Raw genomic sequence first — 15,895 nt, forward strand, 5'->3', positions numbered from 1 at the left:
CGTGCTCAAAGATAAACATGAAGATAGTCAGCAGAGCGAGACTTCCAGGCAGGCGCACAGCCTCTTGGCTCAGTCTAGCATTTCGGGCGTGTGGGTTTGTGTTTGGAATTTGAGAGGAGGCACTCTGATGACCCAGCAGCCTGCGAGCTCCAGTGGCATGCTCATTTTTTCTTTCTGATACTGGGATTGCCTTCCCTTGACTATTTCAGCAGAGAAACCGAAATAGGAATCATTTCCTCTGTGTGCCCTGATGTGGGGGAACCCGGAAGCCAACTCGGGGGCATTTTTCTCATTTCTGAAACCAGAAGTCTGGTTCTTCCCTTAGGAGTATTTGGGCCAATTGTTACGGTGTGTCCCGCTGTGTAAATGGAAGGTTTGGCCAAGTCTGGCTGAATGGTTTAGTCTTTTACGAGAATGAAAGCACTTTTTTAAAAAAAAAATGAGAAAGGCTTAACTTGTTTTTGAACATGGCCTTATTGACCTAAATGAACTTTCGCACGTTAAAGGAGTGAAAGGGAGACCTTTTTACTGCAGTTAGGCATGGCCTGTCACCTTGCAGGTGCATCACTGTCCAAATAGGGACCTGCAGATAAGATATCGCTCAGCTCCCTGTGGGGTGGCGGGTAGAAGGACTGCCACAATACCAGCATTGTTCATTGTCTTCCCACTTAACGTTATTCAGAAAACTGCATGGCATTTAAAATCCTGTTAATAGAACATTGGATTAGGAATGAGTACCTAGGCTTTCCCTCCTTCCGTCAATGTTAAAGGAATTTAGGAAAGTCGCTATTTCCTGTGTTCATGAGTCGGGGAGGGAAAAAGGAATGAAAGACAGTGCCTTTCTCTCTTTGTAATAGAGGAAAACATCTTGCAGCAAGGAGCGACACTATAAAAGATATCTGAGCTCCTTAGAAGAAAATTTTCATAGACCATTAGGGGGTTTCAAATAGTCAGCAGGCAGATTTAGAATGCTTCTATTGCCGTTTTTTTTTTTTTTGAGGAAGATTAGCCCTGAGCTAACATCTGCCACCAATCCTCCTCTTTTTGCTGAGGAAGACTGGCCCTGAGCTAACATCCTTGCCCATCTTCCTCTACTTTATATGTGGGATGCCTACCACAGCATGGCTTGCCAAGCGGTGCCATGTCCGCACCCGGGATCTGAACCAGTGAACCCCGGGCCGCCGAAGCAGAACGTGCGCACTTAACCACTGCGCCACCAGGCCGGCCATCTATTGCCTTTCTTATCTCCAACGGGGTTTAGTCTGCAGGGGCCATGAGTCTGGAAGCTCCCTGGGATCTCTGCTAAACCATAGACACTTTTTTTGTTATGTCAAACTCAGCTCAATTACCAGAAAACATTTTTTTACCAAAAAACTTAATTTTTTCTCCATCCTATTTTCTGGGCCAAGAGGAGGAAGGCTGAGATGTCCAAGGCTAAAGCTCCTCAAATTATTGTAGCCAAGAGATTGGGCCCTGTGATGCTGTAGGGGAGGACCATTGAGAAAGCTGAGTGGAGGGAACGATGGCATCTGTCAAGTGACATCTTAGTTTATTTCAAGTGTTATGATTAGACCTAGCCAAAGTGAGGAATGAGTATGCCTGACAGCCATATTCATGTGATTTTAGGATGATTCACGGCGATGGAATGTCTAAACCATTGCTCAGTTTTATGTAGCAACCTTGAGGAACTGGAATGCTTGGGAAGCTGGGCTTTTCTGGTGAAATTGAGGTTTTATCTGCAACTCATTTTGTTTTCAGACATGTTGGAAATGTTCCCAAAGGCCGGAGTGTGCCTTTGGCTTGGAATGCTCAGTGAGTTTGCTTTATTATCCTTTAGTGATGGAGACATTTTTTCCGTATGTCAGGGGTTCATGATAAACTCCTCTTTTCCAGATCTTTACAAGAGAAGGCAGGTGTCATTGAACTAATTTTGAAGAGGATGTCCCTCAAATGCTTTGTGTGTTTTTTAAAAAAATCCCTAATCTTTTCCTTATTCCTTATTCTGATTAATCTCTTCCTTTTAAAATTATTCTCATTAATTTCTTTCTTTTGATTTTCCAGTTAGTTCATGGTTTTGCAATTTGGAATATGGGTTATTTTTGTAAAGGTAAACGTGTAATTGTAAAGCAGAGGCTTTGGCCTCGACAGACCTGTGAATTACATGATTTTTGGTAATTTCTGCCTCCCCTTTTCTCTGTCTTTGTCCCATTGCTCCTCAGAACTCATGGTCTTCACTTTCCCCCTCCAGCCCCCATCCGAGTCTGATTTCAGCAAATTCTTTGACATTTGAAATTTATTTATATGTCTTTAAGCTTAAGCCATTTCCATGAAATGACTTAAATTTAACTCATCTCTTCCAGGAATAATTGCAGTTAGAGCTTTTTCCTTGTTTTTGGTGTGAAAGGCTCTGAATGGTGCTAAAGGAATTTGAGTACCTATAGTTTTGCGTAGGGATCTTTTTAGTCTTCAGCTTATTCCCATGAGCTTATTCCTCATAATCACATCATGTTGTAAACTGCTGTTCCAGTTGTGAGTGGTTGCCACTCAGGAGGAGACTGCTGGCATAGTGGAAAACTTTTGCAGCTGGAAGTTTCTAAGAAACTTCCAGAAAGGAGCACTTTTGTTTTCTCAAGTAAGAGACCTGAAAAAAAAAGAAAGACCGGAAAAACCACTTCTCCTATGCTTAGAGTTGTCATCACAGAATTGTACTTGCATTGAATCTGATGTGTGTAGTTAAAACCACTACACTAGTTGTAGAAAAACCATCTGTTTCTCTTCTGAAGTATGTAATGGGTGAAGAAACTGGGTAGTGAGTAGCTGACTGATGTAAAAGACTTTTTAAATCCTAGACCTTAGGAATAGGTGTGAAAAAATGATTTTGTGAACAAGTAAATTTCGGGAAAGATGGGTTAGGTGAAGTTGAATGGGGATTTTTTTGTTTTTCCTGGAGTTCCCAGTGGGGGACAGCGAATGCAGCATTTCCCAAATTTATTTGACCATGGATCTTTTTTTTTTTTTTTTTTTGAGCATCTCAAAGGATTAGTGTTCCTTAGAGAGCACTTTGGAGAATGCTGTGCTAGACTAGACTGTGAAAGTATTTTTTTCTCTCTCTCTTTTTAGGCTCTTTTATATTAGTGTGTATGTGTTTATTACTCAGAGGCAGAATAAATGTTCTTTAAATTTTGTGGTAACCGGATGCCTGTCAGTAAGTTTCTCTATTGGTTACATAGAAAGTGTTGATAATTCACTTGGATATTGGTGAGGTTTTGAAGGGCTGGGGTCCAAAGATGATGGTGGTGATAACCTCCATTGCATGAACCCTCACCTAGTGTGCTGGCTTCAGCATTTCCTCTAGAGTCTCACTGGGAAGTAGGAATTCGCAGTTCTGGTTTATAGGTGAGAGGATAACTTGCCCAATATGCCACTTAGGGAGCATTCATAACATGCCGGACATTTTAAGGTGATGAGATTTTTAAAACGCTTATTTGAGATCATTGTAGATTCATAGCAGTTATGAGAAATAATACAGAGAGATCTTGTGTACCTTTCATCCAATTTCCTCCAATGATAACGTTGTATAACAATATTACAGTATCACAATAAAAAAATTAATGCTGATGCAATCATCAACTTTGTTGATTTCTAGGTTTTGCATGCATTCATTTGTGTGGGTCGTATGTGTGTATTTAGTTCTATGCAATTTTATCACGTGTGAAAATTCATGTGACCACCCCACAGTTAAAATACAGAATATTTCCATCACGAGGATCTCTCATGGTACTCTTGTATCATCATAGCCAATTCCCCCCCCTCCTCCTAACCTCTGGCGACTACTAATCTGTTTTCCATCTCTATAAGTTTTTCATTTCAAGTATGCTCTATAAATGGAATTACACAGTAGTAACCTTTTGAGATTGGCCTTTTTACATGTTGACTACTTTAAATCCACTGTTTCCAGTCTTTGCAACAATCTTATACTGTAGGGATTAGGAATTCTCTTTCAGAGATGAGGAAGTGAAGCTTCTGAAAGGTAAAGTTGGACACACGAGGCCACACAGCTAGTGGACCAGGGAGGGAGCCCAGATGTGCCTGACTCTCAGCCACTGTTCCTTTCACTCTGGACTTGACCTTCCTCCAGGTTCTGGGAATTCACATTCTGTTTTTTCACATTCACAGTTCTCCTTTTCTCCTCCTCTGTATTCGAAATAAGATTTCTTATGCATGTGTGTGTGTCTAAGATTCGCCCTGAGCTAATGTCCATTGCCAGTCCTCCTCTTTTTTTCTTTTTGCTTGAGGACAGTTAGCTCTCAGCTAACATCTGTGTCATCTTCCTCTACTTTGTGTGTGGGATGCCTCCACAGCATGGCTGGTGAGTGGAGTAGGTCTACACCTGGGATCCGAACCTGTGAACCCAGGGCCGCCAAAGCAGAGCATGCAGAACTTTACTCAGCCACGGGGCTGGCCCCCACTTTTTTCGTTTTTTAAATTGTAACTTTTAAGAAAGAAGATTGGGTCACGTTATTACTTCGAAAGTGCAGAGAGTGGCTATTTTTTCCCTCCAGCTCTATTTTGGGGATATTACCATTTTTGGAGTTTTCTGTGCTGACCTCTCACCACCTTGACACCGAGCACAAATGATGAGAATGGTTATAACATAGGGGATAAAGGTAGAGATTCTTGCACCCATTTCTTAAGTCCATATATAGGCATCTTTGACTTGCAGCCTATCCAAGTGCTGTACTTGGTCTACTAGCTTTGGTTGCTGTGGTGCTAAACATACTCCCAGAGCCCTTGGGACCTAACTCCCTGCAAACAAGAAGCCATCAGTGCACGTAGGGATGGAGGGAAAGCAAAACACATGCATTTCTATGGATCACGGAAGCGTCAGATGCTCTATATTTAAGAGAAAACTCCAGTACTGGAAAACAATGAAGCCTTTTGAAATCTCTGTGTAGGATACAGTTTTTAATAAGATTATGAAACAATTAACAAAATGTATGTTTTTGTTCATCATTGAACCCCCCCAGACATGCCCCTTTTCAGGGTCATTTTTTTCTTTTTCTTTTTTTTTTTTTCCCTCAAGATTGGCACCTGAGCTAACAATTGTTGCCAATCTTTTTTTTTTCCTTTTTTTTCTCCCCAAAGCCCTCCAGTATATAGTTGTATATTTTAGTTGTGAGTCCTTCTAGTTGTGGCATGTGGGATGCCGCCTCAGCATGGCCTGATGAGCGGTGCCGTGTCCACGCCCAGGATCTGAACTGGTGAAACCCTGGGCCATCGAAGCGGAGCACATGAACTTAACCACTCGGCCACGGGGCCGGCCCCTTCAGGGTCTTTGAATCAGCTGTTCCTTCTGCCTGGAAAGCTCTTTCCCAAGATTCCCACCGTGCTTGGCCTGGTCCCTCGCTTTCTTCAGGTGCTTGCACAATGTACCCTTTTCCCTGTATTCTTCTCTGATATTTAAAATTATAACACCCCATCCCCATCCCATTCTCCTTAATTGCTTTATTTTTCTCCATCATACTTTGGTCGGCATTCTAAAATGCCTTATGTCTTATTTGTGTGACTATGTATTATTTCCCCCTATCAGAATGCAAGCCTCCTGAGGGCATGTAACCCTGGGCCCTCTAGGACCAGTTCAAACTGACCCGCATTTCATCACCAGAATGTTCAAGCTGTTTTTGAGGGGCAAGCCAAAAAAATGCAAGTCATGGAGCCAGAGTGTGCACAGAGGGGAAAATCTTGACCTGAAATGACGCCCGGAACCAAAGCTTCTCCCCCATGGAACCCAAGGACTGGGACATGGCAGGAACTTGAAACTTATCAGATTTTTATCAGAAGCTGGGGTTCCCTTGTCTAGGAAGATCCAGTGTGAAAGCCCCTTCCACACCTTACTGTAAATGTTTAAAGCTGTCCAATCAAAACCTGCCCCGCCAGCACTTCCACGTACCAGCCTCTTCCTCCTAACCTCTTAAATTTTGCCCCAAGCCCTGGATGGAGGAGACAGAATTGAGAGCTTTGACTCCTGTCTCCTTGCGGTCGACCTTGCAATAAAGTCTTTCTTTTCTCAAAAGCTGGTAGCGTCATTATTGGCTTTTTATGTGCATTGGACAGAGAACCCCCTTTTTGTGTGGTAACATACTTTTGCCTATTTTGTTCACTGCTGTACCCCTAGTATTTTAGAATAGTGCCTGGCTAATATTAGATCTCAATGGGTCTTATTCGGATAAATGAATGTTTTCAAGAGTAAAGATGTGTTTGAATTAAGGTGTAGGACACAAGAAAATAATCATGTCTGCCCAGGTCAGCTCCTGGTAAGATGCTCATTTAAACACGTTGAATCAGTTTAGTACAAAATGCGCTCTTTTCTTGTCTCCCTAGAACATGTTTCTAATAGTGGCTTTTCCGTTGGAAAATGATTGACTTTGGGGGAGCTCTTTCAGATGTAAAGGAAATTATCCAGCAGATCTAGGTAATTGAACCTTGCAAACTATCCTAGAAATGTTTATACTTCTGCCAAATTGAAGCAGGAGTTCAGTGTTTGCATAACCACCTGTGTAATTACTCACATTAGCATTCTAGCATGTATTTGCTGAGCTACACTCTTCAATTTTGCAATAAAAGTGTTTTCCCATGTTAGCTGCCACTGTGAAAATTGGTTTCTCTCACACATTCGGGAAGCTTGTGCCTCGTTTTTGATTTGGGGGGCGTGGTCAACTGCTACATAACATTTGCTTTCTTGGTGGAAGGAGAATCTGTGGTGGAAGTAAATTTTTGGTTTCAGTTTTTCTTTTTTGGGCTTTTTGTTAGTGCTAGGAATGGCAAAAGAAAGAAATATTGCCCTAGGGATACTTTAGGTAAAATATATACTCTGGTTATAAGAAAACAATTTTGCCTTTGACAAAGTTGGATAGGGTGGGATGCAAGCAACTGAGCTGGGCAAAGGTCTGGTCTCCTTGGGACTGTTTTAGTGATTTGGAGGGTGGGTGCACTTGAGGAGTGGGAAGGGGGCGTGCTATATGGCTGGAAAAGGCCTCCCAGGGCAGGGCTAGCACCACCCCCATCCCCGCCCCAACAGTGCCCGGTGGACTCCCAGCGATTTGTGGTGTGGCTTTGTGGGCCCTTCCTGTCCCTTGGTCTTATGTGAGTTAAGAATGCCGGGAGGAGAAAGCTTGGGGAGGGAACAGTTAAGGGAGAATGCCAGAAAGTAATTCATATTTTGAGACAGCCTCCCACGTGTGAACACTTGGCTTTCAAACAACTCACACTTTCCTTCATTATCTCCAGACACTCCTAAACTACCTTTCATGTAGTGGATTCAGACTTTTCTATGTCAGCTGAACATTAGAGAAAATTCTCAGTACAACTGTGAGGGAGATTCAGACAGAGTTCAATCATTTGGTATGCCGAAAGCAGAAGGTCCTGATGCTCATTGGCGTTGACTGGAACACCTTCTCTTTGTTAGTAAAGATATTCTAAATTTAAATAACTAATAGAGGTCAGAGACACCACTTATTTAATTTCTGAGAATAGTCAGCTGTCCTTTCCCCAAGGGAAATCAGCTCAGTTGAGTTACTTAAATCACACATTTTCCATTTCTTGAAATAATTTCCATTATCCTGCCCTAGAAAAATTAGGCAGCCTAAGAGGGAAGGTTGAGACAGAATTATAAAGCCATTTGGGTTAAATTAGCTCAGTGCATCACTCTTAGAAATCATTGAACAGACAGCTCACACCTCCTAATAAGCACCGGCTGCATACAGATCAATGTTTTCAAGTGAAACCGAACGTGGGCAGTCAATTTAGGGAGACAAAACAGATAGGACTTGAGAATCTCACAGACCACCTCATGCAAAGTGATGCGGTATAACCAAGAACTTAAGGACTATCTGGTTGTTAGCTCTGTGAATCTTCCTACTAAAATGTTTAAATCCTGCAGTCTTTACTCTTGAGTTCTCTGCCCACCCTTCAAAAATGGTTGAAATGTCTACATGTGGAATTAATGCGACTTTTGCATGTCTGCAACCTCACTTCACATAAGTGTACTAGTGTCCCTTGTCCAGACCCACTTTTTTTGACCAGAATTTTGAATGGGTCAAGCTATGTTTTATTGACCAATATGTTGTATAGAATGGTACAATTCTGGTTTACAGTAAGGAGTTATAATTCTAACGAAGCAATTCTGTTAGGAGGGTTTTGTTTTTGCCATTTTTTTTGCAAGGAAAATTTCATATGGTCCTATTTGCCAGTTATTTTGGCTGAATTTAAAAACCCCTTGCATGATTAGATTACACATTCCTTCTATTTTTGCTATAATGGGGAAGTTCAAGTAACCAAGTTTATCTGAATTTTTAGGAGTCTCTTCTTAGATTCAAATTACTAAGTCTGGTGTCTAACAGGGCCTTTGTTAAAGGCTGGATTTAAATATCGGGTGGATCTGTCTTGGATCCTCTTCTAGGGAAAGCTTCTTGAAAGTCCCAGATGGGGAATTCATTATAACCTGGTTTTACCCTTGGCGTGGCCCTGTGCCACAGACACCCTTAGATCAAGGTTTAACATCTCAGGCTTTGGTTTCATTCTCAACCCATTGCAGTCTGCTCAACAGTTGAGTGTAATGCTGTTGTTTGATTTTTTTTTTCAAGTTAGTTCAGAAATTACCACACCTGCTTCTCAGTTAATCAGATGCTTAAGACTCCTGTTTCCACACCGCTTGGCTGCGACATTTTTATAACATCACAGCTGTCTGGGTGTAGCTTCTGCCCCCCACCTCACCCCTTCCCATCTGCCACCTCTCACTACTTCCTCACTTACTGTGCTTTGAGGTGGCAGATTCCCAAATAAGCTGCTGATTTCCCACCCTGCCAGGGGCTCAGCCTTAGGGTCCTAGTAGCTTCTTTCACCAGGAGAACTTTTCTCAGCTGGGACTCCGCCCTGGGGGTACCATGGCCTCTCAGGTGCCCAAGCAGCCTCTGGAGCTTGCTTTGTATGGTAGGTGTTGGTTCTTCCCCTTGACTTGGAAACTTTTGCAAGGAAACTGAAGGTGCTTTCAGATTAAGCAGCTGTGGCTCCCCCGCCCATTCACCTCCTGGTTTTTAAAACTCAAAATCTTATTGGAAGGTAGAAGGTTGGAGTCAAGTTTCCCCCATTTATAAATGGTGCTGCTTACCTTGGATAACCCTTCTTCCTAATGTTTCCAGTCCTGGCCTTTTTCCATATGGGGAACATCCATGGGGAGCTGTTTTTCCTTGCCACCTCTTAAAGCATATCAGACTCTCTCTCCAGTGCACCCCCAGCAAGCTGTTACAGTAAGCATAAAAACAAGCACATGAAACTAAGAATAAAATGCCAAATCTATCTCCTTGCCAACCTCATTAGGAAACAGTGATAAAGTATGTATGCATATAATTAAACGTTTGAAACCAGCTCTATAGGGGACCTTGTTAATACTTTTCTAAATTTAATATTTTCATTTCAGAATAGGGATCTGTTATACTTAAGGCCTTCGTCTCTATGGTTGTAGGAGGGAGAAGGCAAAGGAGAGGAGAGTATTCATTTTGACTGTAGCTCCAAGGTTCTGTTGTAAGAGTAGTTATATTATACATATATTAGAGTGGAACAGATCAACTTTTCTATAATTGTGTTTATTTTTGAGGGTGTATGGTCTGATGATGAGTTCAGTGGTCAGATGTAAAGACACAAATGGCCTGGCTATTCAGAAGGAACATGGAAAATAATTTTAAGCTGTTTGCATGGTATGCTTCTTCCTAGGAGGACAAAACAGGAATATTTTGTATTTGGTACCACCCTGATAGAGTCATATCGTCATTGTATCTGTGTGGGATGATGGAATACTATGATATTTCTCTGCCTCATAGCTCTCCCACCCTGAGAGCTATTCTAAGTTAGGAAGTGGAAAGACTAAAGGGCCAGCTAGGGGTTGAATCAGTTTTGTGTCTTGTTTCATCACTAAGCAAGTTTTATCAAATACCTTCTAGGTGAGAGGTAGGGCATAATTTAAGGACATTAGCCTTGGATTCTGACAGACTCTCATTGGAATTCTGGCTCAGCCTCTTTCTAGCTGTGTGGCCTCCAGCAAATTTAACATTTTTAAGACTCAGCTTCCTCATCTGGAAAACCGGAAAATGATGATAATTCCTATCCACAGGATTATTTTGAGAATTAAATAATGTGTGCAGAACATTTAGCACAGGGCCTGACTTGCTAAGTGCCATTTGTTGTTAGTGTCATTATTGATTTATGTATGGAAGACATATATAATGTGTGTTCTGCTTTCTAGAAGCTTGCAGTCCATGGAAGGCCATAAGACACATGTATAGATTCAGGAAAGAGAGAGGTACTATCACTCTGCTGTGATATGGATGGGAGAGGCTTTACCCTCCGGAGGGGTTGAGATTGGGGCTGCCATGTTGTACAACCCCAGGGAGCATCATTCACATCATGGTCTTTGTGAATGGGTCCCTCTGAGTGGTGCAGTTGTACTGCTTGGGATTTTGAATGGGACCATGCAGGATGGGTGGAATTTGGATAGATGGAAGAGGAGTGAGGGCGGACTTGGTAGGAATAAACAAGATTCTTTCAGAAGAAGGTGAGATCTCCCAGCTGGCAGGAGGGCCGTTGCACTGAGGCCGGGGAGACCAGCTGTGAGGCTTGAGGTGGCTCCAGGGCCTTGCTTCTTCCCAATTCCTGAAAGCTGGTGGAGTGAACCTTCTCGAGTGATGGGTACAGGTCAGGGGGAAACGTCTCTTGTCTTAATATTGTCTTCTCTGAGTCTCCTTTGTGTAGGGCTGGGATTGCTGTATTCCCAAAAAGGGCACTTTTCTGTGATAGCCTTGTAGACTGGATACGCAAACCAAAGGTCTACTTGCTCTTTCTGCCATTTTTTTCTTTTTCTTTAACATTACTCACACCTTATTTTGTTGAATATCACGTTTACTCAATATGTGGAGAGATCAAGATGTTATGTGGCCTTATACCCTGGTTCAATTTTGTGTAGCCTTAAATTTCTTTTTAACTTCTTTGTGCAGTTTTTTCTTCCCTTTTCTACCTCTGACGAATTTATTCTGCTCTTTCAGGCTCTCAGAGGCTATAAGTATGTCATGGCATAAATTAGGTGTGCAAGGAAATTTTTCCTTATTTTTAGGCTTCATTTTTTTTGACGTATGTCTCTGATAGATTTCAATTTTGAGAATACAAATAAAACCATAATGACCAGAAGTAAACAGTATATTTGATTCCCTTGAAAATATCTTTAGCTCAGTAAATTTTCTGAGATATTTTTTAAAAAACACCTTTTATTGGATATTCAGTATTACATGATTAAAGCAGGAGTTAGCGAACTTTTCCTGTAAAGGGCCAGAGAGCACATATGTTAGGCTTGTCGGTCAATTCTCTGTCACACATACTCAACTCTGCCTTTGTAGTAAAAGGCAAAAGCAGCTATGGACAATACATACATGGATGGATGTGACTATTTTGCAATAAAACTTTATTGACCAAAATAGATAGTGGGCCAGATTTGGCTCTCTGAAGCAATGTGCTAACCTCTGCCCTAAAAGGAAAGTGATTTTGTTAGATTGGAAAGGTAAACGGAAAATTTAAATTAGGTGAATCACAACATTTCCAGATAATTAACTCCACCAATGACTAAAAAGAAAAAAGAATTTTTCTCTTATTGTTTGCATTAAACTTCATGTGTAATAATGAGTTTATAAATAAATCCCAAATATCTTTATCTATAGTTTGTTTTTTTTTAAATCTAGGATCCAAGGTTCAAAATAAGCCCCTCTTTATTAAGCAACTATTTATTGAGTATTTTCTTTGTGCTAGGCACTGTCTAGGTCATTGGAAATTCACAAATAATTTAGACACAGACATTTCCTTTCAGGAGCCACAGTCTAGACTGTGTACTCATTGTAGCCAAATATGGGCTCGTGTCTTAGACCACATCAAATATATGGCCCACGGAACCAAGGGTCCTGCACTGCAAAAGAGACGTTTTGGGGGTACACTCATCTTTTCTCTCTCTACTGTGTATTCATTTGGGACTTCCATATTTTTGTTTCTCTTTGTGTATTGTTAAAGAAGGCCTACTTGACAAATTTATAAATGGTAAAAATATTTATTTTAATAACTTAGTTGCCAAAACTCTCAGTCTTCATGATTCAAGAGGTTATGTGTTTTCCTGCCCTTTAAAGTTTTTTACATAGTCACTGGAATTCTTTTTGTGAATTTCTGCAAGTTCTCCCTACCAAATTATAGACCAGCCCCACCAGATTGCAGACGGTAATATTCCAATAGTATTGAAATACACTGGTATGAAAATTGTCCTATGTCCAGCCTCCTTTCCAGAGTCTTGTTCTTTGGATCTGAGCCCTTCTGGCTTTTGCAAATTGGGTGGAATTGTTGGGTAGAAGGGAGGGAGGCAGTTCATGAAGGACAAAGCTCTAAAGTCTAGGTGGGTGTGGAATGTGATGTTCTCCCACCGCAAGTGGTGGGTCCCCCTGAGCACCTGGGGTGATGTGATTGGACAGGTGTTGATGATTCTGATATTAGCGGACCTTGGGAACCAGGCAGACATTTAGATGTAATGAAATATGGGAGAGAGAGAAAGCTGTTCCCTAAGTAGGGGAACGGCATGGGAAGGTGTGGCTTTGGAGGGATGGAGAGACAAAGGGAGAAGACAGAGAGGACGTGGCTTCAAGAAAAGAAAGATCTGAGCACAGGGGACTGTGGAAAAGGCTTGGAAAGAAGAGGGTTTTCATTTCTGTCTGCCTAGATAACTATAAAAAGTATCCAAAAGAGCTGTTCCAGTAGAGTTTATTGAGGTGAGAGGAAGTACTTTGGGTTGCGATGAGGGAAGAAAATTAAAAAAAAAAATAGATACAACTTTAAAAAATACATTTTTACAAATACAATTGGCAGAGTATATCAATGATAAAAACATGATGAGGGAGTTAATAGAAAAAAATATAAGTAGCAAGCATTTATATATTCCTCTATAAAATGTATACAGAGAAAAGACCTTTGTTTGTTTTGCTGAAATAGTTGCTTGTTTTGAAATAGAGGGAAATTCTACTTTGTCCCTTTGGGGTCATAAAGGGTCAGCTAACGGGAATAAGATAGGCTTGGATTGTGGTATTTCAGGGTGCCAAGGAATGTCTGTATAAAGTTTTAAACACATAAAGATGTAGAAGAAAAACATCGTGTCTATCTAAAGTATTTTAGAGATGAAAAACAAAAATAATATATTCCAAAGGTGCAAGTAATTTCCATAAATGTGTAACAATCCATAGAGAAGAGTATGCTTTTGGTGACATTGAGTCACTCTATACTGGGTGGGATGAAATCTATCTTTAAATCTATTGTTGTTGGTATTTTGGTATTTTCCCTTCAACAAGACAATCTTGATAATCTTGCTTTCTTTTTCATGTCCCGATTACCTTGGAATAAAAGTCCTGAAATATAAAACTGTGGCTTATATATTTCTAAAACTTATCATGGAAAATTTCTTGAGAACATTATGGGAAATTTTAAATATTTCCCAAAATAGGGAGAATAGCATTATGATCCTCTCGTCTACATTTTCTGTTTTTAAGAGACAGAATTTCAGAATGTTTGTTTTCAACAACATGCAGAGCATGACGCGGCAGGATGTCACTGGCACCATCGCTGGCATAGCTCAGATGCAGCAAAAATACTCTTTTGTCTTTTGACTGTTTTTGCCGGAGTTGATGCTCAGATCCCCCTGTGGCTGGCAACACTCAGTGCCTGTGCCAAAGGCGATCCCTCAATTAAGACACAAACCCAAAGCTTCTGGGCAGCGTCTGGACTCTAGCTAGAGCTAAACTAACTAAATTCTGCAGTGCCAGTCCAGTGCACCCTAGGTCCTTGGGCTTCTGATAGCTTTCTCTTCTACAGGTGGGTGGGCTTGCACTAATGTGTCCTTTGGGTGGTGGCAGAGGCTCTCTGAGCCAGCTCCCACCCCGTCTGCACTGAGTGGAAGCTGTGTGTCTGCATGGCATTGCATGGATATCGGTTTGTTTTTTCTTAGCATTGACTGAAAGTCATTTCTTTTTAGATTAGCTTTCAGAATATTACCTCTGGAGTAGAGAAGCCAAGAATGCATAGCTACCACTTTATCTCCCAGTTTTTAGGGTTGTCCATACCTCGTTGCCCTGAGAAATTAAGTGAAAGTCCTAGCAGCCTTACAGTATAAATTCTTTAATCCTTGCTACTAGTGGAGAAGATTTTGTTATGCAGTCCATTTATATTTATTTTCTTTTCCTATTGGCAAGCCTAATATTGTCATCTTCAAAAGCATGGCTGCCTGTGATTTTTTTGGATAGATGTATACTATTTCATTTTGTCCATCCATTCATCCATCCAAACATCCCGTAAACATTTATTGATGCCTACCAGGTGTTGAGTACTTTGCTAGATGCTGGGGATACCATGGTTATTGAGATAATCTTCTCTTTGAGAGTTCATAGTCTGGGAGGGCAGATGGATGCCAAACTATTAATAACACAGTGAGCTAGGTGCAGTAATAAAGATATGTGTTGCCTTTCAGGAGAACCAGTCATCTAAGGCATCTGGTTGATGGAAGGGAGGAGAGGACACTGCTTAGGCCTGGGGAATTTCACTGTTGTTACCGTATAGTCAAGGCCAAGAGTATGTGAGAGAATGGCTGTGGCTTTGTCTTGCTGGTGAGGTGTGAGAAAGTCTGTGGAGGGGATTCAAGCAGTTGAGCGACAGGTATATTTGTGTTGTAGGGGAGTCCCTCTGGTACCAATGTGCAGTGTGGTTTTCAGCGGGCAAGGACTGGAAACTAGGAGTAAGTAGGTGGGAATGCTGTGGTGTCTGAACTGTTCATTCATGCATGTCATTTAGTAAACATTTATTGAGCACCTACTCTGTGCCATGCCTCTTCTAGGCACTTGGAATACATGTTCCGTAGGAGAACAAACGAGAGAAATAGTAAGATTTTTGGGCGTTATTAATACCAAATAAATTGCAGAGTTTGCTGGTTGTGATCATGACAAACTTTTGAATATATGCTTGTTTTATGGAGGAATAAGTTGATTTGGGATATTTTATCTCAGATTTTGGGTCATGTAGCACTAATGTGGGAATTGGCCTCTTCTAGGGTGCAAATTAGTAAAGTTTTAGTAAGTCAGCTCTTGAGGTTGCAGACTGATTATTCCAGTCTGTGGATTATTCTGGGCCTTATTAGACTCATTTTTCTGCTCATTAGCATCTCTACCAAAGAGTGGGGAGGAGGAAGAAACTTCAGTCTGACTTGCCACTTGTTAGCAGATTTGGTAAAGAAGGTGATAAAATTAAAAATTCATTTTGAAAATTGGGTTGCAACGTGTCCGTGGGTGCGTTCTTGCCTACAGTTCTGACTTTCTCCCAAGCGTGGATAACTCAGTGTCTGGATGTGTCTGGTGGGTGTGTGTGCCTGTGAACACTGACGGGTGAGATTAGCCTTGGAAGTTTGGTGTGGGCAAATAGCCCAAGAATTAATACACTTAATTATTTTACCAATCACAGTCATCATTTGTAGTACCAAAGAAGTTACTCTGGTCTGGTGTAAGGACATGACATTTATTTTGTTATTAATCTGGTACTTATTTTTACTTGAACTTTGCTGGTATAGTTTAGGAATAGGAACTTTAAAATAAAAACAGAAACGAAAACTCTCCGGGGCATTGGAGAGGTGATACTACCCGCTTCATAGGGTCAGTGTGGTTCTTATGAGTTAATTTAAGCAAAGCTTGCGGTCCAGCACATAGTAAATGTTATGTTAACATTAGCCATTATTATTGCTCTGCTTTTGAAAATCAATCAATTTGCATGAAATTAATAAGCAACA

The 15,895-nt window shown here is 41.1% G+C and overlaps 2 protein-coding genes across 23 annotated transcripts in view; one reads left to right on the top strand and one right to left on the bottom strand.

Moving 5' to 3' along the window:
• The window catches only part of LOC103541420 (cytidine monophosphate-N-acetylneuraminic acid hydroxylase), a 348,688-nt gene that overhangs the window by 315,925 nt on the left and 16,868 nt on the right, over positions 1 to 15,895 (bottom strand). For 2 of the 3 annotated variants that reach the window (XM_070584227.1, XM_070584218.1), the window contains exon 2: positions 9,167 to 9,297. The exons of the other annotated variant lie outside the window; for it this stretch is intronic. The gene's annotated coding sequence lies outside the window, so the exon portion shown is untranslated. The remainder of the gene's footprint in view (positions 1 to 9,166; positions 9,298 to 15,895) is intronic. 3 annotated transcript variants of the gene reach the window in all.
• The window catches only part of CARMIL1 (capping protein regulator and myosin 1 linker 1), a 312,501-nt gene that overhangs the window by 72,800 nt on the left and 223,806 nt on the right, over positions 1 to 15,895 (top strand). The gene's annotated exons all lie outside the window — the stretch shown is intronic.

This window comes from Equus przewalskii, chromosome 19 (assembly GCF_037783145.1).
Source record: "Equus przewalskii isolate Varuska chromosome 19, EquPr2, whole genome shotgun sequence".
Taxonomy (NCBI): Eukaryota; Metazoa; Chordata; class Mammalia; order Perissodactyla; family Equidae; genus Equus; species Equus przewalskii.